The 23012-nt window shown below is 45.6% G+C and overlaps 1 pseudogene; it reads left to right on the top strand.

The window, feature by feature from the left end:
- The first annotated feature begins 3091 nt into the window (after positions 1 to 3091).
- On the top strand, positions 3092 to 8119 carry LOC129393367 (prostaglandin E synthase 3-like; annotated as a pseudogene).
- The last annotated feature ends 14893 nt before the right edge of the window (positions 8120 to 23012 follow it).

The following is a 23012-nucleotide window of genomic DNA, read 5'->3' as shown; positions in this document are numbered from 1 at the left end:
GTCTCAAACTCTTGGCCTCATGCGATCTTCCCACCTTGGCCTTCCAAAGTGCTGGGATTACAAGTGTGAGCCACCAGGCCCAGCCCAATTCTTTAAAAAGACACCCCTTCAGATATTTTTAAACTGAATGTGAAGTGGACATTATCCCAACTTGAGGGTTGGAGAGATTAAGAAACTAGTCCAGGGTCACACAGATAAGTTTCAAAGCTGGCTTTAGATCCTGGCCCTGTCTGCCCCTAAAGCCTATGCATGCTCTTTGCCCCATGCCTCAAAGCCCTTGAGAGAAGATATTCTTAGTGCCAACCCTGGCACTTAGAAACCTTATGTGAAAAAAAAAAAGTAGGGGGGGCCTTCTCCCAGGGGCTGGGGAAGATACGGAGTGACTGCCTATGGGTACAGGATTTCCTTTCAGGGTGGTAAAAATGTTTTGGAACTAGATAGAGGCGTTGTTGCACAACATCGTGAATGTCCTAAATACCATGAATTGTGCACTTTAAAAATGGTTAATTTTCTGTTACAGGAATTTTTATCTCAATTTAAAGAAGAAATTGTAAATAAAAAGCTTCTCTTTAACAGGTTGGGCATTGTGGCTCCCACTTCTGCTAAGACAGCAAGGGATTTGGCTTTTGAGTACAGACAGCCTTCCTGTTAATTTTCCTCAATAATCTGTCTCTGGACATTTATGACACATCGATCTGAACCACTTTTCAATACCCTTGTCTGCTAATTCCATTATTTGTCAACACAGAGTCTATTTCTATTCATCATATTTTCCCTAAGTCTTAGTGTTCCAGAACATCCAGCATGAAGTTCACATATTCTCACATGACTGAATTCCACAGATTTTATTCAGGGCAAGTGAGAAAAGCAGATTCCATTGTTCTTACAGGCACCAAGGATCAGAAGTCAAAAGTCAGCTTATGGGTTCAGGCTCAGGGAATAATTCCAGGACAAAACTGCAGAGGTCGCTCGTTAGACCAGATTACATAGGGCTTTTGTTGTTGTTGTTGTTGTTGTTGTTGTTGTTTCGCCTTAGCATATTACTCCATTTTTTAAAAAGTTTTCATGAACCACAGTATCTCATTCCTAGAAACCCTTACCTTCTTGCTGAAATGAGGGCATGAGCAGAGGACCGGGAATAAGAGCTATGTGACTGGGTCAGGCCAAGGCCTCTGAGCAGGAGAGGGGCAGCCAGCAACACCGTTTCCATCCTTAGCTCATCTTGACTGTCTTAGTCCATTTGGGCTGCTATGACAAAATACTATAGACTGAGTGGCTTCTAAACAACAAACATGTATTTCTAAGTCCTGATGGCAGGGAAGTCCAAGGCACCATCAGATTCAATATCGGACAGCCCACTTCCTGGTTCATAGATGGTATCTTTTCATTGTAGCCTCATGTGGTGGAAGGGACAGGAAGCTCCCTCTGGCCTCTTTTATGAGGACAGTAATCCCATTTCTGAGGGCTCAGCTCCCATAACCTAATCGCCCTCCCCAAAGTCCCCACCTCCAAGTACTATCACCTTGGGGGTTAAGCTTTCAATATACGAATTTTGGGGGGATGCACACATTCAGGCCATAGCATTGACCAAGTCACAGGAGAGTCTCAAGTCAGGAGGACTGCACAGAGAACTGCAGGAGGATCTCCTCAAGTCTCTGGCTGAGTGGTGGTATGAACACACATGAGCGGAAATGACTCAAGGCCAGGGGAAGAACCACCAGCCAGCTGGAAGCCAAATGATTTCTGGAGCACACATAAAGTCAAGATGTTTCTAGTAGCTGAGTGGAAAGACCCTACAATCACACAGGGCAGTGCCGTAGTAGTGGGAATGAGTTAACCCTGGATTAAAGGCTGCTATGGATCCACTCTAACAAAGCTTAAAAACAAGTCTCAGAAGCATCAATCAGATTCCAAGTCACTAACTGCATGCCCGAACAAAGGCCAACATCATTTAAGTGAATACAACAAATCCATCATCCAACAATATAAAACAGACACTGTCTGGCAGCCGATCAAATATTACTACACATGCAAAGAATCAGCAAGTGTGGCTCATATCCTGGGCCATACTTAAAAAACTTTCATGAACCACAGTATCTCATTCCTAGGAACCTCTACCTTCCTGGAGAAAAACTGATGAATAGAAATAGACTCGGTATTGACAAATAATGGAATTAGCAGACAAAGGTATTGAAAGAGCTATCAAAAATATGCTCCATATTTTCAAGAAGTTAGAGGAAAATGGGAACAAGATGAAAGATATGTTTTTAAAGATCCAAATGGAACTTCTAGAAATGGAAACTACAATGTCTGAGAGGAACACTAGATTGGATGGGATAAACAGCAGATTAGACATTGTAGAAGAAAAGACCAGTGAGCTTGAAGGCATAGCAATAGAAGCTACCCAAAATGAAGAATGGAGAGAAAAAAGACTGACAAAATATGAACAGATCATCAGTGAACCACTCTAACATACATGTTATTAGAGTCACAGAAGGAGGGGAGAGAAGGGGGGCAAAATAGAAAAAATAGCTGAAGAAATAATCAGGCCACTTTTTGCTAAAAACCCTTCAGTAATTTTCCGTGTGCCTTAAAGCAGTGCCCACAGTCCTTACATTGACCTGCAAGATCCTACTAGCCTCCCTGCTGCCTCTCCAATCTCAGCTCCACCACTCACTCCACCCACTTCACTCCAGTTATGCCAGGCTTCTCTCGACTCTGTGAAATTCCTCCTCTCTTGGGCTTTCCCACATGCTGTTCCCTCTACCAGAAGGCTCTCCTGACTCTCAGTTGACTTCTACCCCTCCTTTGGATCTGAGCTAAATACCACTTCCTCAGAGAAGCCCTCCCTGACTTCCCAACCAGACATGGTCCTCTCAGCACCTTTAACACTCACACTTCTCCATGGCAGCATTTGGTACATTTCAGATGAATTAATTATGGTTTTAATCTCTTCTTCCTTAGAGTCTTGTTCATGGCCACATTCTCAGTGCTTAGCCTAGTGCCCCAGCCCCCCAGCTAGAAAGTGAAAGAGATGAAACTTCTTTGCCTTGGTTTGTCTCTCTCTTAAACTATGTTTGCAGTGGCAAGCAATTACCTGGTGGGACTTCTGCCTCCTCGGCATGGAGTGGCTGTCTCAATGCAGTCCATGGTAGCCCCTCTTCTATCTGCTGGCAAATACTGTCTTTTCTATGAGCAAATGGGCCAGGGGAGCCCTTGGAGAGGGCCACAGATATCCATCTGTATTAGTAAGAGCTCTCCAGGAAAAACAGAACCAGTGGGATTAGGGGGCAGGGGGAGAAAACTGGCTCACAGCATTATAGAGGCTGACAAGTTCAAAGTCTGCAGAGTGATGGCTGGGCGCAGTGGCTCACACCTGTAATCCCAGCACTTTGGGAGGCCGAGACTGGCTGATCACCTGAGGTCAGGAGTTCAAGACCAGCCTGGCTAACATGGTGAAACCTGTTAACTACTAAAAATACAAAAATTAGCCAGGCGTGGTGGCAGTGCCTGCAATCTCAGCTACTCGGGAGTCTGAGGCAGGAGAATCGCTTGAACCCGGGAGGCGGAGGTTGCAGTGAGCCCAGATCACGCCACTGCACTCCAGCCTGGGCAATAAGAGCGAAACTCCATCTCAAAAACAAAACAAAACAAAACAAAACAAAAACTCTGCAGGGTGGACAGGCTGGAGACCCAGGGAAGGGCTGATGTTGCTGTTCAAGTCTGAGGTCCTGTCTTCTGACAGAATTCCTTCCTGCTCAGGGGAGGTCAGTCTTTGTTGTATTAAGACCTTCAACTGGTTGGATGAGGGGTACCTCCTTAATGGAGGGCAATCTGCTTTACTCAAATACCACTAGCCTAAATATTAATTCATCCAAAAAACACCTTTATGGAAACATTCAGAATAATGTTTGACCTGATGTCTTGGGCACTGTGACCCAGCCAAGCTGACACATAAAATTAACCCTCATACCATTTAAGAATGAATGCTTCTCTGCACAGCAAAGGAAACTATCATCAGCATGTACAGGCAACCTACAGAATGGGAGAAAAATTTTGCAATCCACCCATCTGACAAAGGTCTTATATCCAGAATCTACAAGGAATTTAAACAAATTTACAAGAAAAAAAACAACCCCATCAAAAAGTGGGCAAAGGATATGAACAGACATTTCTCAAAAGAAGACAATTTATGAAGGCAACAAACACATGAAAAAAAGCTCATCATCACTGGTCATTAGAGAAATGCAAGTCAAAACCACAATGAGATACCATCTCACACCAGTTAGAATGGCGATTATTAAAAAGTCAAGAAACAACAGATGTTGGCAAGGCTGTGGAGAAATAGGAACGCTTTTGCACTGTTGGTGGGAGTGTAAATTAGTTCAACCATTGTGGAAGATAGTGTGGCAATTCCTCAGGGATCTAGAACCAGAAATACTATTCGACCCAGCAATCCCATTACTGGGTATATACCCAAAGGATTATAAATCATGCTGCTATAAAGACACGTGCACACATATGTTTATTGTGGCACTATTCACAATAGCAAAGACTTGGAACCAACCCAAATGCCCATCAATGATAGACTGGATAAAGAAAATGTGGCACATATACACCATGGAATACTTTGCAGCCACAAAAAAGAATGAGTTCATGTCCTTTGCAGGGACATGGATGAAGCTGGAAACCATCATTCTCAGCAAACTAACACAGGAACAGAAAACCAAACACCGCATGTTCTCACTTATAAGTGAGGGTTGAAAAATGAGAACACATGGACACGGGGAGGGGAACATCACACACTAGGGCCTGTCAGGGATTGGGGGGCAAGGGGAGGGAGAGCATTAGGACAAATACCAAATGCATGGGGGGCTTAAAACCTAGATGATGGGTTGATAGGTGCAGCAAACCACCATGGCACATGTATACCCATGTAACAAACCTGCACGTTCTGCACATGTATCCCAGAACTTAAAGTAAAATAAAAAAAAATTAGAGCGAGGACTGCTTTATGTTAGCTTTATATATTCAGAAAAAAAAAAAAAAGAGAGAATGAATGCTTCAGACACACCCTGCCTGTGAAACCTCTCCCATCCCCATGAATGCTCCCAAAACACTTTGGGCCTTCATTATGGAAATTATACCCTGCTTGCCTCTGTCTCCCTCTATGTAAACGGAGTGAGGGGTCAATCTTACTCATTTCTGTGCCCCCAAATCACAGTAGACACAGATAAACACTTGCTAAGTTGAATGGCATGAATTAACATCAGGGCACACGCTTTGAGGAGGTCTTTCTAGACTTGCCAACCTACGCCCAGGGCTCACATTTACCTGGAGAAGCAAAGGGAAGTCAAAGGAGCCAGGTGAGGCTGGAGCGCTGGGTCCAGACCCCTTACAATGCCTTATGGAGGCTGAAGCTACTCTGTGGTGGATGCTAATGTGCCGTGTTGACTTCTGATTAACCCCAGCTCTGGGAAGGCCTCTAAGATTTCCAGTTCCTTGTGTAACAGCACATACTTTCCATGAATCCTGACCTTAGGTCTAAACCTTAATGTTATTGTGCTTTGATTATCTTACACATTCCTTCTGAATCACACATACTCTTCACCTGTGGTATATAAGCCCTGGATCTGGGAGTAATGGCACGGGATCCACCATTTGTCTTGCTGCCACCAGAGACATAAACATGGCTTCTGTTCCTAAGTGCCTATTAAATGTTTCTTTGTAAGAAACTGGATCTGTTAGCCTCTTTCTTTGGCCTCTCAGCTCCCTCAGACTTTTGGGGGTAGGCTTGCATAGACCTGCCCACAACAAAACACACCTCCCCCACCAACCCCAACTGGCTTTGGGGCCTTAACAGCTGATGGAGACACTCATTAATCCCTGCTACGCTGATTCCATGATTAAGGACACAAGCCTTCACCATAAGGCACTAGACACAGGACACGGGCTTTGGAGTCCACATAATAGGAGTTGAATACCAGCTTCTATCTTTAAAAAAAAAAAAAAACAGAGAAAGATGAATGATACAATGGAAAAATGGCTAAGGAATGTAAGTCAAATAGCCAAAAATATGCTTAATTTCATTAGCAGTTAAAGAAATATATATTAAGCAGGACACAATTTTTCATCTAAGAGATGAACAGAAATATAAAAATGATAATAAACAATGTCAGGCGAGTCGTAAGCTGCAAGGAAACAAAAAACTCTGCACAGAGGAGCATCAATGAAATGTGTACACCCTTTGAATGAGTAATTCCACTTCTAGGAACTTATCCTATAGAAATTTGCAAAGATATGCCTATAAGTATGTTCAAAGAAGTACCAGTTTTAAGTACATATAATTTAAAAATACTCATAAAGTGATACATGCAGCTATTTTTTAAATGGCACAGAGCCATATTATAATATAAAATGATATACAATGATATTAAGTGACCACAAGCAAGTTACAAAACATGTAATCTAATCTTTGTTTAAAAAATTAAGATAAGGCTGGGCGCAGTGACTCATACCTGTAATCCCGGCACTTTGGGAGGCCGAGGTGGGCAGATCACCTGAGGTCAGGAGTTCAAGACCAGCCTAGCCAACATGGTGAAACCCCCTCTCTACTACAAATACAAAAAATTAGCCGGGTATGGTGGAGGGCACCTGTAATCCCAGTTACTCGGGAGGCTGAGGCAGGAGAACTGCTTGAACCCAGGAGGCAGAGGTTGCGGTGAGCTGAGATTGCGCAATTGCACTCCAGCCTGGGCAACAAGAGTGAAACCCCATATCCAAAAAAAAAAAAAAAAAAAAAATTAAGACAAATACGTCGAGCCTGCCGCTGCCACCATTGCCTGAAGGGAGCAAGAAGAGGCTGCAACCAGGGAGAAAACTCAGGAGAGGAGTCGACTCCCTAGCCGCAGCCGCTGCCAGAGAGGCCCACGCAACCATTTCCCCATCTCCCTGCCCCGTTCACAATGCAGCCTGCTTCTGCAAAGCAGTACGATCAATCGAAGGGACTATGTCTTCATTGAATTTTGTGTTGAAGACAGTAAAGCTGTTCATGGACATTTTGAAAAATCCAAACTTACATTCAGTTGTCTTGGAGGAAATGATCATTTTAAGCATTTAAATGAAATTGATCTTTTTCACTCTATTGATCCAAATGATCCTGAGCCTAAAAGAACGGACAGATCAATTTTATGTTGTTTATGAAAAGGGGAATCTGGCAGTCATGGCCAAGGTTAACAAAAAAAAGGGCAAAGCTTAACTGGCTTAGTGTGGACTCCAGCGATTCGAAAGACGGAAGATGATTCAGATGAAGACATGTCTAATTTTGATCATTTCTCTGAGATGATGAACAGCATGGGTGGTGGTGAGGTTATAGATTTACCAGAAGTAGATGGAGCAGATGATGACTCACAAGACAGTGATGATGAAAAACTGCTAGATCTAAAGAATATTGTCATCACTTGGATTTTGAGAAAGAAAAATAACTGCTCTGCAAGATTTCAGAATTGAAAGAACTCCTGAATTGATAGCTCCAAAGGCATGCTGTATTTGCCTACTTTAACCCATTTTTCAACCTGTTCTGTTTTTGAAAAGGCTTCACAGAGGTTGATATGTACCACTGTATGGGGCAATTTTAAGTCAGCTAAGGCAACAACCTGATGTGTGAAGACGTCCCAGATTTCCAGGAAGCTGTTGAGGTCCTAGGCAATTGAAGCAGCAGTTGGAATAAATACAAACATCTCACCTAAGTCTCCTTTTCTTCATAGCACAGATACTGACATGATAGGAAGCTCTCAGCTTAGGGAAACAGAACTAAATTTTAGATTATAGAACATGGATTCAGAAGTGGCTGGAACAAATTGGCTGACACCTTACTGGTAACCTGCTATGCCTCTGGTGTTATCCTTCAGGATTTTTCACTAAAGTTTATTTTTCAAAAAATTTACTTCACACGATTCTATGTAAATGATCACTTGTCAGTGTTCCAGATGTATCTTAGCTAAATCTAGTGAATGCCCTGACTTAAGTGGTTTTTAAAAATTATTCATTTGGGTCGCGTGCAGTGGCTCACACCTGTAATCCCAGCACTTTGGGGGGCCAAGGCGGGCGGATCACCTGAGGTCAGGACTTCAAGACCAGCCTGGCCAACACAGGGAAACCTTGTCTCTACTAAAAGTACAAAAATTAGCTGGGCGTGGTGGCGGGTGCCTGTAATCCCAGCTACTCAGGACGCTGAGGCAGGAGAATCGCTTGAACCCGGGAGGCGGAGGTTGCAGTGAGCCGAGATCGTGCCATTGCACTCCAGCCTGGGGAACAGAGTGAGACTCTGTCTAAAAAAAGACAATATATATATACATTTAGTATTGTTTGACCCTTAAGCTTTTACATCTCTTAGCATGGAGGACAAAGAAAGCTGTACATAGTTGCTTGAGAGTGTGTACATTTAGACCAGATTTGTAGTTGCACTGTCAGTATGGCAAATTAGTAAAAAAAAGTTCACTACTTTATTTCTTTTTTTGATTCAGCTTATACCAGAGCTGAAAACCTCAAGTTAAGTTCATGACAGTGGGGATTTTTTTAAACATCTACATTCTTTCTAATAAACTGTTGGAAGAGTTAAGAAAAAATAAGATACATATCTACAGGCATATGCGTAGAAAAAATCTGGAGAAACAAATAGAAGCTCTTTCTGGGGATACTTTTACTCTGTTTTGTTTAAATTTGTTAGAATAAGCATGCATCCTGCATACCATCTTCATAATAAAATAAAAGCAATCAAGACTTTAACAACAAATAGGCATCTGGGGCAGGTCCCTTCTAAAGCACCTGTAGGTGCCGAGAGTTGCACAGCCCACTGCCCACGCCTGACCCCGCTCTGTGCACTCTGCACGCCGACCCAGGCCACCGCTCAGCAGCTGGAAGGAAGATGGTGCCTGATGGACACCAAAGGCTTTGATGAAGACATGAAATAACTAGCAGTGGGAATGGCTCTGTAAAACACGGGTGCAATGGCCAGACCAGATTGTATCATCTCTCATGATAGTGTGTCCAGAATTGGTGGGTTCTTGGTCTCACTGACTTCAAGAATGAAGCCGCGGACCCTCGTGGTGAGTGTTACAGCTCTTAACGTGGCGCGTCTGGAGTCTGTCCTTTCTGATGTTCAGATGTGTTTGGAGTTTCTTCCTTCTGGTGGGTTCGTGGTCTCACTGGCTCAGGAGTGAAGCTGCAGACCTTCGCGGTGAGTGTTACAGCTCTTAAGGCAGCACGTCTGGAGTTGTTCGTTCCTCCTGGTGGGCCTGTGGTCTCGCTGGGCTCAGGAGTGAAGCTGCAGATCTTCACGGTGAGTGTTACAGCTCAAAAAAGCAGTGTGGACCCAAACAGTGAGCAGTAGCAAGATTTATTGCAAAGAGCGAAAGAACAAAGCTTCCACAGTGTGCAAGTGGACCCCAGCGGGTTGCCAATGCTAGCTCGGGCAGTCTGCTTTTATTCTCTTATCTGGCCCCACCCACATCCTGCTGATTGGTAGAGCCAAGTGGCCTGTTTTGTCAGGGCGCTGATTGGTGCGTTTACAATCCCTGAGCTAGATACAAAGGTTTCCACGTCCCCATCAGATTAGTTAGATACAGAGTTTCCACACACAGGTTCTCCAAGGCCCCACCAGAGCAGCTAGATACAGAGTGTCGATTGGTGCATTCACAAACCTTGAGCTAAACACAGGGTGCTGATTGGTGTGTTTACAAACCTTGAGCTAGATACAGAGTGCCGATTGGTGTATTTACAATCCCTGAGCTAGACGTAAAGACTCTCCACGTCCTCACCAGAGCAGCTAGATAAACAGTGTCGATTGGGCACTCACAAACCTTGAGCTAAACACAGGGTGCTGATTGGTGTGTTTACAAACCTTGAGCTAGATACAGAGTGCCGACTGGTGTATTTACAATCCTTGAGCTAGACATAAAGGTTCTCCACGTCCTCACCAGAGCAGCTAGATACAGAGTGTCGATTGGTGCACTCACAAACCTTGAGCTAAACACAGGGTGCTGATTGGTGTATTTACAATCCCTGAGCTAGATATAAAGACTCTCCACGTCCCCACCAGACTCAGGAGCCTAGCTGGCTTCACCTAGTGGATCCCGCACCGGGGCTGCAGGTGGAGCTGCCTGCCAGTCCTGCGCCGTGTGCTCGCATTCCTCAGCCCTTGGGTGGTCGATGGGACTGGGCGCCATGGAGCAGGGGGTGGCGCTCGTCGGGGAGGCTCGGGCCGCACAGGAGCCCACGGAGGGGTGGGAGGCTCAGGCATGGCGGGCTGCAGGTCCTGAGCCCTGCCCCGTGGGAAGGTAGCCAAGGCCCGGCGAGAAATCGAGTGCAGCGCTGGTGGGCCAGCACTGCTGGGGGACCCAGTACACCCTCCGCAGCCACTGGCCTGGGTGCTAAGTCCCCCATTGCCCGGGGCTAGCAGTGCTGGCTGGCTGCTCCGAGTGCGGGGCCCGCCAAGCCCATGCCCACTCGGAACTCCAGCTGGCCCGCAAGCGCCACACGGAGCCCCGGTTCCCGCTCGCGCCTCTCCCTCCACACCTCCCTGCAAGCTGAGGGAGTGGGCTCCGGCCTTGGCCAGCCCAGAAAGGGGCTCCCACAGTGCAGTGGGGGCTGAAGGGCTCCTCAAATGCCGCCAAAGTGGGAGCCCAGGCAGGGGAGGTGCCGAGAGCAAGCGAGGGCTCTGAGGACTGCCAGCACGCTGTCACCTCTCAATAGCAAAAACCTCACCATAAAAACTGAGAGCACTTTGAAGACAACAGTTTTCTTCTTACACCCTGGTTAGAGAAGTTAGAGGAAACTACAGCTGGTGGCAGAAAAACTCTGACTGTCTGTGCTTACAGATGGCACATTGGTTCAACATCAGGAGAGGGATGGGAAGGAAAAACACTACAACAAGAAAAATCAAAAGATGGGAAATCGGTGGACTGTGTCATGAACAATGTCACCTGTACTCAGATCTATGAAAAAGTAGAATATTACACCATGGAATACTATGCAGCCATAAAAAAGGATGAGTTCATGTCCTTTGCAGGGACATGGATGAAGTTGGAAACCATCATTCTCAGCAAACTAACACAAGAACAGGAAACCAAACACCACATGTTCTCACTCATAATTGGGAGTAGAACAATCAGAACACATGGACACAGGGAGGGGAACATCACACACCAGGGCCTGTTGAGGGGTGGGGGGAGAGGGGGAGGGATAGCATTAGCAGAAATACCTAATGTAGATGACAGGTTGATGGGTGCAGCAAACCACCATGGCACGTGTATACCTATGTAACAAACCTGCACGTTCTGCACATGTACCCCAGAACTTAAGGTATAATTTAAGAAAAAAGAAAATGAAAAAAAAAGTAGAATAAAAATTTCACCATCACTTTGGACAGGAATTAGCTATGAAAATAAACAAGCTCAGTTCAATGAGCAGAGCTCCATACTGCTGGGTTGTTTTTTTTTTTTCTTTTTCATGACTGTGTTCAATTATCTTTATCACAAATATTTTACATGCAACTATTTCGAAGTGTTGATTTGGTTAGGATCATCCCTTTGGTTAATAAATGTGTCCATGCTAAGAACAAAAACAAATATAAAACGAACAAAACAAAGAATACAGTGTGTTTCCTTTAGCAGCTATATGGCCTCAGGGCAAGTTACTGACTTCTCTGACTCACAGATTCTTCATTTGTAAAATGGTCAACAAGAATATTGTCAATCTCAGAAAGTCGTTGGCAAAGTTAAATGAGGAAATATATGTGAACGCTCGAGCACAGGGCTTAGCCGATGTCCATGCCTAATAAATGGTCCCCTCTCTCTTCTTTACTCCCTTTATCCCTGTAGCCATGTTCTGTCCCGCTAGGACGTTAGTCCTGAGTGAACGGCCAACCTTGGTTCTCTGTACAGGAACAGTTTGTCTTTCTCTTCCACGTCGCTGGTATTCATCCTTGGATTGTCATTTTGTGTTTATTAATGATGGCAAGGTTGACTATTCTAGTAGCCAGTGGGCATGTCCTGTTTCCCCAGAGTCTCTTTCTGGACCAGCCTGGGTAGGGCTTGCTGATTTGTGTGTGTCACATTAGGACGAATGGGCTGGGAGCTGGCCTTTGGATTGTGGGAACCTGAAGTGGCAGAACGGAGGGGCTCTCCTCTGGGGTGCCAACTCACCATAACTGCCAAAGCTCTCCTTTAGCAGTTCCTTCATCTAGGGCTAAATGGCTGGTGTCTACCAGCACAGGATGAGGGGAGAGGGAGAGGGTGCAAGAGTGTGAGAGTGTGAGCAGCCGACAGATGCAGCTGTTTAGCAGATAGACTTTCATGAATCCCTGGCACGGCCCTGCCGGCTCAATCCCATCCCTGGCCATCCTCCTCTCCAGGACTGATAGTACGCATCGGGCTAGCTGTATCCTCCCGCATTCCTTTTTTTTTTTTTTTTTTTGAGACAGAGTTTCCACTCTGTCGCCCAGGCTGGAGTGCAATAGTGCAATGGCACAGTCTCAGCTCACTGAAACCTCCACCTCCTGGGTTTTAAGCGATTGTCCTGCCCCAGCCTCCCAAGTAGCTGGGATTACAGGCGCCCACCACTCCACCTGGCTAATTTTTGTATTTTTAGTAGAGATGGGGTTTCTCTGTGTTGGCCAGGCTGGTCTCGAACTCCTGACCTCAGATGATCTGCCTGCCTCGGCCTCCAAAAGTGTCCTCCAACCCTCATTCTTGGCTGTGGTTTCCTACATTCCACTTCCTCCATCACGATGCTTCTGTTTTCTACCTCCCTGAAATTCATTTAACTCCCTTGTCCACTGAGGGGCCATCCTGTTTTCTTCAGTTTTATGAGCTTAGTTTTCCTTCCTTCCTTCCTTAATTCCTTCCTTCCTCCCTCTCTCCCTCCCTCCCTCCCCCACTTTTTCTTCCTTCCTTCCATTTTTCTTTCTTCCTTTTCTTTCTTTAGCTCTCTCTTTCCTCTTCTTTGTCTTCTCTTCTCTCTTTTCTTTTTTTTTTTCCTTCTTTTCTTTCTAGGATCTTGCTCTGTCACCCAGGCTGGAGTGCAGTGGTGCAATCACAGCTCACTGCAGCTTTGAATTCCTGGGCTCAAGTGATCCTTCAACCTCAGCTTCCCATTGTTTCTTTTCCTAATTTTAATGGCAAATCAGGAGGGGAGAAAGACAAACAAGTGTTGGGTTTGCTGCACTGCAAAGGATGTCCAGACTAGCCTTTTAAAAGGTTGACTTCTTTTCTGACTTCTTTTCATTCAAAGGTTTTGATCCACGCCAAAGTTCCCATGTCCCAGAAGACGTACTACTTGCTGTTATGAACATTGACGCCCTTATATAAATGCAGGCTGTGAGCACACCTTCTGATCCACCTCGATGGATCAGTCTAGATGTCATGCACCGTAGGAGTTGCTGTGCATGCATAACTCACTTACTCCTCATGGGAACCCAACGAAGTGGGTATTACAATCCCCACCTTAAAGATGAGGTAATTGGGGCTTAGAAAGGAAACTAACTTGTGTGGGAATTTTTACAATATTCATTCATTCAAGAAATATTTACCAAAAGCCTTCTATGTGGCAGTCACTATTCTAGGTGCTGGGGATAGAGAAGTAAACAAGACAAAGTCCCTGACCTCCTAGAGCTTATATTCTAGTTGGCAGAGATGGACAATAAAGGAACTAACAAACAAACAAATATATGGCGTGTCAGGTGGTGACTGTGCTATGGAGAAGAACAAGGCAGGAAAGGGAGGGGGGACAGGAATTGAAATAGGGCGCCCTCTTAGAGTAGATGGGAAGGCCTCACTGAAAAGGTGGCGTCAAGACCCAAAGGGGGACAATACAAGCTCCCTCTTTGATAAATGACAACCACAAAATGAGTCTTTTTTCAAGAAGGGAATCAGCTCTAATTAAATAGAGACTATGAACCCCGGGTGCAGTGGCTCACACCTGTAGTCCCAGCTACTCGGGAGGCCGAGGCAAGAGGATCTCTTGAACCAAGGAGTTCAAGACCAGCTTGGGCAACATAATGAGACCCCTGCCTCTTCAAAAATAAATAAATAAATGGAGACTATAAAGCAAGGTACTTTATTTGGGTACTATACACGCATTTGTGTGGGAAGCTGAATTTCCAGCCGTAAACAACTGCATAAAGATACTGGATGAGCTGAGGCATGAGCTCAGGTGAAGGTCCCAGTGAGCTCTGCTCTGTTCTCTGTCACAGGTTACAGGTTCCTCCACTTCGTTTTCCTACCATTTGACATAAGGAGATAAGAACTCTCCTGTCAAACTGTTTGATTGTAATACGCCTTTACTACCTAAAATATAAACTTTCATGTTTGGTAGACATCAAGGATTGTGAACCAGGTTTTAGCTACAAGAAGCCATAAGACAGTATGCTACCACTTATGTAACAAAAGAGGAAAAGGTGCATACACACACGTGCACATACATGCACACATCTTCACACACACGTGCTGTCATAGACAGCAGAGAATGCCCTCAATTCTTCTCCTCTCTAAATGTGTGCCCTCTTGCGATGAGACTTTACAGCTCTTTCCACCATGATGTGGGGTCTATTTCTCCATCCCTTGAACCTGGACGTGGCCATATGAGGTTCATTAGCAAATATGATGAAAGCAGAAGCTTGAGAGGGCTTGCGTGTTGGAGCATAACCCCTTTCGCTGCTGGGAACTCTTCTGTCGTCACGTTAGTCGGAGCTAGTCTCCCAGATGATGAGAGGCATGTGGCCATCACTTCAGCTGACGTTAAGTCAACTTCCAGACACGCAAGGATCCTCTGGTTCGCCCAGCCTGACAATTCCAGACAGGTGACTGAGGGCTATCCTCTACCAACCAGCCCTGCTAAGCAAGCGCAGACTGAAGTGCTCCACTGGCCCATAGATTCCCAAGCTTGTTTTTTTCTTCACTCACTAAGCTTTGAAGTGTCTTGTCATGCAGCAAAAGCCAACATATATGTGCAGAGAATATCTCTGGAAAGATTTTCTTAACTGCTGAGATTGGTTGGCTGCTGGGTAAGATGGGTGGGGTCAGAGGCGAGAATCACAGGGAAACTTTGTTCACTGCATTATACTTTTTTTTGTACCTTTTGAATTTTGAACCCTATGTATTAACCCATCCTCAAAACACAGACACACACACACACACACACACACACAATTGTAAAATGTTACAGTCATAAAGCATGACTGATGGAGAAGAGAGTTTTCATCCATAAATTGTACATTTTGCTGTTACTTCAAAAATACAGTAGGTCATCATTTAAGGTTGCTGATAGGTTCTTGGGAACTGCAACTTTAAATGAAATGATGCATAACAAAACCCATTTGACTATAGGTTAATTGACAGAAACCAGAGGTAAGTTCCTACAGTATATTTCTGTCACAAAAGCATCACCAAACTTCTAGATAAAGACCAAACACTCCCAATATATTAACACTGAAATAAATGTGAACTACACATACATTTATTTAAGATTGGTAAAAACAAATAAGATAATTACCTACCCAATTATTTCAGTTCAGGTGGCCAGAGCCTTTCCCTGAAACTCAGGGTATAAGTGGGGATCAAACCCCAGGCAGGACACCATCCCGTCCCAGGGCACACGTTCACACACTCACACACACTCTCTCTCACACTCTCTCTCACACACACACACATTCTTTCTCCCACACACACATTCTTTCTCCCACACACACTCTCACACACACACACATTCTTTCTCCCACACACACACTCATACACATACACACTGACACACACTCTCACTCACACTCACTCTCTCCCACACACTGTCACACATACTGTCACACAAACACACACTCAGACACACTCCCATGCTTTCACACACACATTCTCACACTCACGCACTCTCAAACTCTCTCACACACCCTCACACAGCCTCTCACACTGTCTCACACACACACTCATGCCCACACTCACATCCCCACACTCACACCCTCTCCCTCACACACACACTCATATCCACACATACACCCACACTCACTAACACACTCACACCCTCTCTCCCTCACACACACACTCATATCCACATACACCCACACTCACACCCACACCCACACTCCCTCACACACACACACACTCACCTCCCCACACTCATACATGCAGTCACGTACCCACTCATACCCCACACTTACCCACACCCTCACACACACCGAAGACCCTGCAACACAAGCTCAGACACCCGAGGAGAACGTGCAAACTTCACTCAGAAAGTAGCCCCAGCAGGGAATCGATTTTTCCTCTCAGCAGCGTTACAGTGAAATGACGTTAATCGAGGACCCGCTGTAACTGAACTGAAAATGAACGTGCACGGCTTTTTCTTTTGTTTCCCTTTCTCAGATGCATCTGAGACCTTTGTCCTCAACACAATAGAAGCCTCACCGTACTGTCTGGTGTTCCAGACAACAGCCCAGGCTGCAGTGGCTGAACGTGAGTGCTTCTGACAGTTTCTAAGCCTGTAACACCATGCAGTATTGTTTTTTTACATCTTGCCAAAGTTCTTATTCCGAGGTCCACTTTCTTTCCACTGTAGTGTGCTACCTCCTTACTGGGGAAGAAGGATGAGAGCACTGGGATCTGAGCTATACTGGTTGCATCTGATTAAACTTGAATTGGCTTAGAAAATAGGAGGAGGCTGGGCGCGGTGGCTCACACCTATAATCCCAGTACTTTGGGAGGCCGAGGTGGGAGGATTGCTTGAGCTCAGCATTTTGAGATCTGTCTGGACAACATAGCGAGATGCCATCACTACTAAAAATTTTAAAAATTAGCCAGGTGTGGCCGAGCGTGGTGGCTCACACCTGTAATCCCAGCACTTTGGGAGGCCGAGGTAGGTGGATGACGAGGTCAGGAGATCGAGACCATCCTGGCTAACAGGGTGAAACCCTGTCTTTACTAAAAATACAAAAAAAATTAGCTGGGCTTGGTGGCAGGCGCCTGTAGTCCCAGCTACTCGAGAGGCTGAGGCAGGAGAATGGTGTGAACCCAGGAGGCGGAGCTTGCAGCTAGCGGAGATGGTGCCACTGCACTCCAGCCTGGGCGACAGAGCGAGATTCCGTCTCAAAAAAAAAAAAAAAAAATTTAGCCAGGTATGTTGGCACATACCTGTAGTACCAGCTACTCGGGAGCCTGGGGTGGGAGGATCGCTTGAGTCTGAGATGTTGAGGCTGCCACGGGCCATGATTAACGCCACTGCCCTCTAGCCTGGGCTACAGAGTGAGACCTTGTCTCAAAAACAAAGAGAACAAGGAAAGAGAAGGATTTATTCCCTTGCTCAATTCAGGGAAAGGCTGAACAATCTAACCATGGGAAAGGTGGGGGGCGGGGCAGCCTCGGAAACAATTGGATCCGGGGACTTGAATGCTGCCAAGTTCTCTCTCCCGTTTCTCCTTGAGGTGGCCTCATTCCCTCTTCCTGAAGACAGTTTATGGCAGAGGGACTGCTGAAAACAACTGAGTCAGCATTTATGGCTTGCTGCATTAGAACGTAACACCTTCTAATCTCTGGAGGTATAAGCTCAGACACCCGAGGAAGATCTCTGACTGGCACTCCCTCCTTGGGTCAAGCTCCTATGACTGGATGGGTCAACTATGGCTTGGAGATCAACCTCCCTTGAGCTCAGTGCAAACGCTGGAGTAGGAGAAGAAGCCATTTTCAGAACAGATGGCTGCTTCCAGGAGTGAAGTAAGTGCTAGACATAATACCAGAATCTGGGTGCAGAAAACTATGGGCTTTGGAGTCAAGATTAAGTAAGCTACTCAAAGTCACACTGTGGTGGTGGCCACTCCACTACAGTGTGACTTTGGGTAGCTTAATCTTTCCAAGCCTCAGTTTTGTCATCAGTAATACCTACCCCATAGGATTGCCTTAGGTGTTGACGATAGCACGCCCGGTGCACATAGTATGGGCGTCGGCACAGGTAAAAGCTCTTCACTGTTTCTGCTCAGCCCCAGCGCTGAATATACCTACTGGGGACCCTTCTGCAACACGAAAACTACTTGTGCATAAAGTCTCAGAACATTAGGTTGGAAGAGACCTGAAATATCATTCAGGTATCCCCAAGAGCTGGTCCGCAAACTGGTCCCAGATATAACGGAGTTTTCAACAGCTAATGAAAACACTAGAAAAATAAAAAAGAATGTAGAATATTCCATAAAAATTAAGGGTATCCCATTTAAATGTTTGCCTTTAGTGAAGAAGTTATGTCCTAATTTTTTGGTACTAAAATGGTTTTTGTTTTTTTGTTTTGCATGTTTCTGTGGGGATTTTTTGTTTATTTTTTGAGATAGGGTCTTGCTCTGTCACCCAGGCTAGAGTACAGTGGCACAAACACAGCTCACTGCAGCCTCAACCTCCTAGGCTCAAGCAATCCTCCCACTTCAGCCCCCTGAGAAGCTGGGACTACAGGCACATACTACCACGCCTGGATCATTTAAAAAATGTTTTGTATTAAAATGTTTTTATAATGAAATGATGACAGTTGGTGAGTTTTTAAAAATGTTTATTTGGCAAAATGAAAAGTTGGCAACCCTACATTGATTTCTATTTTTACTTCTTCATGAGAAACCCAAAAGTACAAGAACCACTGATCTAGCCCAACTCTTCATTTTCAAGTAGAAAAAAAGAAAAAAATCAAGCCCTAGGTTAGTTACATGACTTGCTCAAAGTCCTAGAGTTAGAAAGTGGCTACTACAGAGATCACCCAGCATTTTGACTCAAGGTGGGATTACATCTACTAGAACAGGTGGTTTTCTATCTTTAAAGTCTCTTTCATTATTATTATTATTTTTTTGAGACAGAGTCTCGCTTTGTCGCCCAGGCTGGAGTGCAATGGCGTGATCTCGGATCACTGCAACCTCTGCCTCCTGGGTTCAAGTGGTTCTCCTGCCTCAGCCTCATGAGTAGCTGGGACTACAGGCTCACGCCACCAAGCCCGGCTGATTTTTGTATTTTAGTAGAGATGGGGTTTCACCATGTTGGTCAGGCTGGTCTCGAACTCCTGACCTGGTGATCCACCCGCTTCAGCCTCCCCAAGTGCTGGGATTACAAGCGTGAGCCACCGCATCCAGCCCTGACTCCAGTTTTGAGCATCTGAAAGAAGTTCAGTAGGTCTGGAACACAGAAGCGGCCAAGGGATGGGGAAGTGGAAGGGAGAGTTTCAGGCAAGAGGAAGAGTGAGAGACAAGGCTGGAGGGGCAGGCAGGCTCAGGCTGCAAGGGCCTGGCAGGACACTCTGAGGAGCTGGACTTTATCTTCAGGTCAGGGAGAAGCCAGGAGATTGACTGGCTACAGAGGAAAGTAGAGGGTGGCAAGACTGGAGGTAGGAGGTAATCTACTCATTCATTCAACAAATATTTGTGGAATATCTACCCTATGCCAAGCACTGTTCTAAGAAATGGAAGTACAGCTGTGTGCAAGCGCTTGCTCCCACGCTACTCATATTTTAGTCGGGGAGACAGATAACCAACAAATAATTTCCGAGAGTCGTCAGTGTGCTGGGAGGAAACAAAAATAAGGTAATAGATAGCAACTGATAGAGGGCAGGAAGAGATGGGGTACCACAGGGAGACAGGTTATGGGGAATATTGAAGAGCTGGAAGGAAAGACGTGGTTCGTCTCCTAGATGAAGATGGAGTCTTGTCAGTGCTGAGTACAGTTAAGGACTAGCAGATCCCAGTATTTATAAAAGCTACCCTTAAATGGAAGCATACAGATTGTTAGTGTAGTCTTCCCACTTGGTGATGTAAGCCTGAGTTTTAAAAAGCAGTAATGTGGCAAGAATCCGGTTTCCTTCACAGTTCTGGCAGGAGCTTTCTTGTGCAAAGGGGTTAGGAGCAAGGGAAAGGCTGAGAAAGATGTGTAGCCTTGCTCGTAGCCACCTCTCTTCCTGCAAGTCCGGTACCATTGGCTACGTAAAGTCGGAACTTAGAGTAGAAGTGTGTTTCTCTGTGTTTGTGTATGTGTGTTCTCTTCTTGCCAATCTCTAACCTAATCTAACACTGCAGGAAGGCAAGAAAGGCCTCTCTGAGACAAGGATATTTATTGAAGCTAAGAACTGAATGAGCCAGGTGCAGTGGCTCACTCCTGTAATCCCAGCACTTTGGGAGGCCGAGGCAGGAGGATAGCTTGAGGCCAGAAGTTCTAGACCAATCTGGACATTATGGCGAGACCGCATCTCTGCTAAAAGAATTAGCTGGGCCTGGTGGTGCATGCCTGTAGTTCAAGCTACTCGGGAGGCTGAGGTGGGAGAATCACTTGAGCCCAGGAGGTCAAGGCTGCAGTGAGCCATCATGGTGCCACTGCATTCCAGCCTGGGCAACACACAGTAAGACCCTGTCTCAAAAACAAAAACTAACTGAACCCTAAGGAGCCAGGCTAACAAAGATCTGAAGGAAAAGTACTACAAGAAGGCAGAACAAGAGAGTGGTGAATTTGGCATGTTCAAAGCACAGAAAGAGAGGCGGTGTGGCTGAAGTATGTAGTGCCTGAGGGGGCACCAGTAGAAATGAGGTTTGAGAGGGAAGCAGTGGCCAGATCACTAGAGATCTTGAAGGTCTTAGTAAGGTATTTTTAAGTACACTGAGAACTCCTGGGAGTTCTGAGCAAGGGAAAGAAATTATCTGACATATGGTTTAAAAGAATTACTTTAGTTTATTTGTAAAGAATCAGTTGTAAAGGGGAAAGAAGGAAAACACAGAGCTCAGTTAGGAGACTATTGAAGAGGTCCAGGCAAAGATAGATGCCGCTTCAATCAGTGGCAAAAGTGATGGAGATGGAGAGAAGCAGATACATTTAGAATATCTTTTCTTTCCTTTTCTCTCTTTTCTTTTCTTTCCTTCCTTCCTTCCTTCTTTTTCTTTTTCTTTCCCTTCCTCCCTCCCACCCTCCCTCTGTCTCTCTTTCTTTTTCTTTCTTTCTGACAGAGTTTCGCTCTTGTTGCCCAGGCTGGAGTGCACTGCGCCTCCTGGGTTCAAGCAATTCTCCTGCCTCAGCTTCCTGAGCAGCTGAGATTACAGACATGCCACCATGCCCAGCTTATTTTTTGTATTTTTAGTAGAGACGGGTTTCACCATGTTGGCCAGGATGGTCTCGATCTCCTGACCTTGTGATCCACCTGCCTCGGCCTCCCAAAGGGCTTTTTCTTTCTTTTTTTTTTTTTTTTTTGAGACAGGGTCTCACCCTGTCGCCCAGGCTGGAGTGCAGTGGTGCGATCTCAGCTCACTGCAACCTCCACCTCATGGGTTCAAACGGTTCTACTGCCTCAGCCTCCTGAGTAGCTGGGATTACAAGCACCCGCCACCATGCCCGGCTAATTTTTATATTTTTAGTAGAGACAGGGTTTCACCATGTTGGCCAGGCTGGTCTCAAACTCCTGACCTCAGGTGATCTGCCCACCTCAGCCTCCCAGAGTGCTGGGATTACAGGCGTGAGCCACCCTGCCCAGCCTAGAATATCCTTTGGAGGTAGAATCAAGACCGCATTAGTTGGAGGTACAGGGGCAGGGGTGATGGTAGAGATGAAGGAATAAGACAAATAAGTCTGATTCTAGCATTTGAGTTGAGCAAATGAATAGATAATGGGACCATTTACCAAGATGAGGGAACAGAGTTAGTACAGGGGTGAAAAATTAAAAATTCTATTTTAACGTTATGTTTGAAACACCTAGGCTGGGAGCAGTGGCTCATGCCTATAATCCCAGCACTTTAGGAGGCCGTGGTGGGCGGCACCATGCCCAGATAATTTTTGTATTTTTAGTAGAGATGGGGTTTCACCATGTTGGCCATGATGGTCTCGATCTCCTGACCTCGTGATCTGCCCACCTCAGCCTCCCAAAGTGCTGGGATTACAGGCGTGAGCCACTGCACTCGGCCAACGCCTGATTCTCTCTTACCGCAGAAGGTCTCCTCCATGTGACAAAAAAATATGGCTGTATTTGCTAAGCAACGCTAGCAGAAATAATTCTCCCCCATTCCCTGCTCCCAAGGATTAATTCCAGTTTAATGGGCTCTGCATCAGATGCTAACCATTGGGCCATTGTTATCAGAGGGCTGAGTTACTCTATTCGGTGTAGGTCATAAGCCAAGCAGCAGACCTGGGCTTTGGGGAACAGGGTCTGTTCCTTTTTGTGGGAAGTCACCAACCAAAAGCAATTACAGACCACTACAGTATTCCTTTCCCATACCTACCATGTGATGTTAGACCTCTGTCTCTGACCTTCAGTTTCCTCATGATAAAAAGGAGACAGTGATTTCTTTCTCTTTCTTTCTTTCTCTTTCTTTCTTTCTCTCTCTCTCTCTCTCTCTTTTCCCCCCAAGATGGAGTCTCACTCTATCCCCCAGGCTGGAGTGCAGTGGTGCAATCTTGGCTCACTGCAACCTCTGCCTCCCGGGTTCAAGCGATTCTCCTGCCTCAGCCTCCCGAGTAGCTGGGATTACATGGCATGTGCCACCACACCCAGCTAATTTTGTATTTTTAGTAGAGACAGGGTTTCTCCATGTTGGTGAAGTTGGTCTCGAACTCCCGACCTCAGGTGATCTGCCCACCTCGGCCTCCCAAAGTGCTGGGATTACAGGCATAAGCCACCGCACCCAGCAGAGATAGTGATTTCTAACCTATCTCATCTATTTTAATAACGAGGCTCAAAGGACACAAGGTATGTGAAAGTGCCATACATGTATTTTCTTAACTAGCAATATTGGTGAGGTCAAACTTTAACCAAGCTCACTAGATAATCATTTATTAATATGTGGTGAAAGTCATAACTATTTTTAAAAAATGAATAATTTTCAACAACAAAAATGGCATCAACTTAGTAAGTGCATCAAATTTAGATGCCTTAAATGACAGGCTGGGGACCCTATCTAAGAAACTGGGTTAGGCCAGGCGTGGTGGCTCACACCTGTAATCCCAACACTTTGGGAGGCCAAGGTGGGAGGATCACTT

The sequence above is a fragment of the Pan paniscus genome, chromosome 9 (genome assembly GCF_029289425.2).
Source record: "Pan paniscus chromosome 9, NHGRI_mPanPan1-v2.0_pri, whole genome shotgun sequence".
In the NCBI taxonomy this organism is placed as follows: Eukaryota; Metazoa; Chordata; class Mammalia; order Primates; family Hominidae; genus Pan; species Pan paniscus.
Note: the sequence above shows the minus strand (reverse complement) of the source record. Positions and strands in the feature narration are given on the sequence as shown.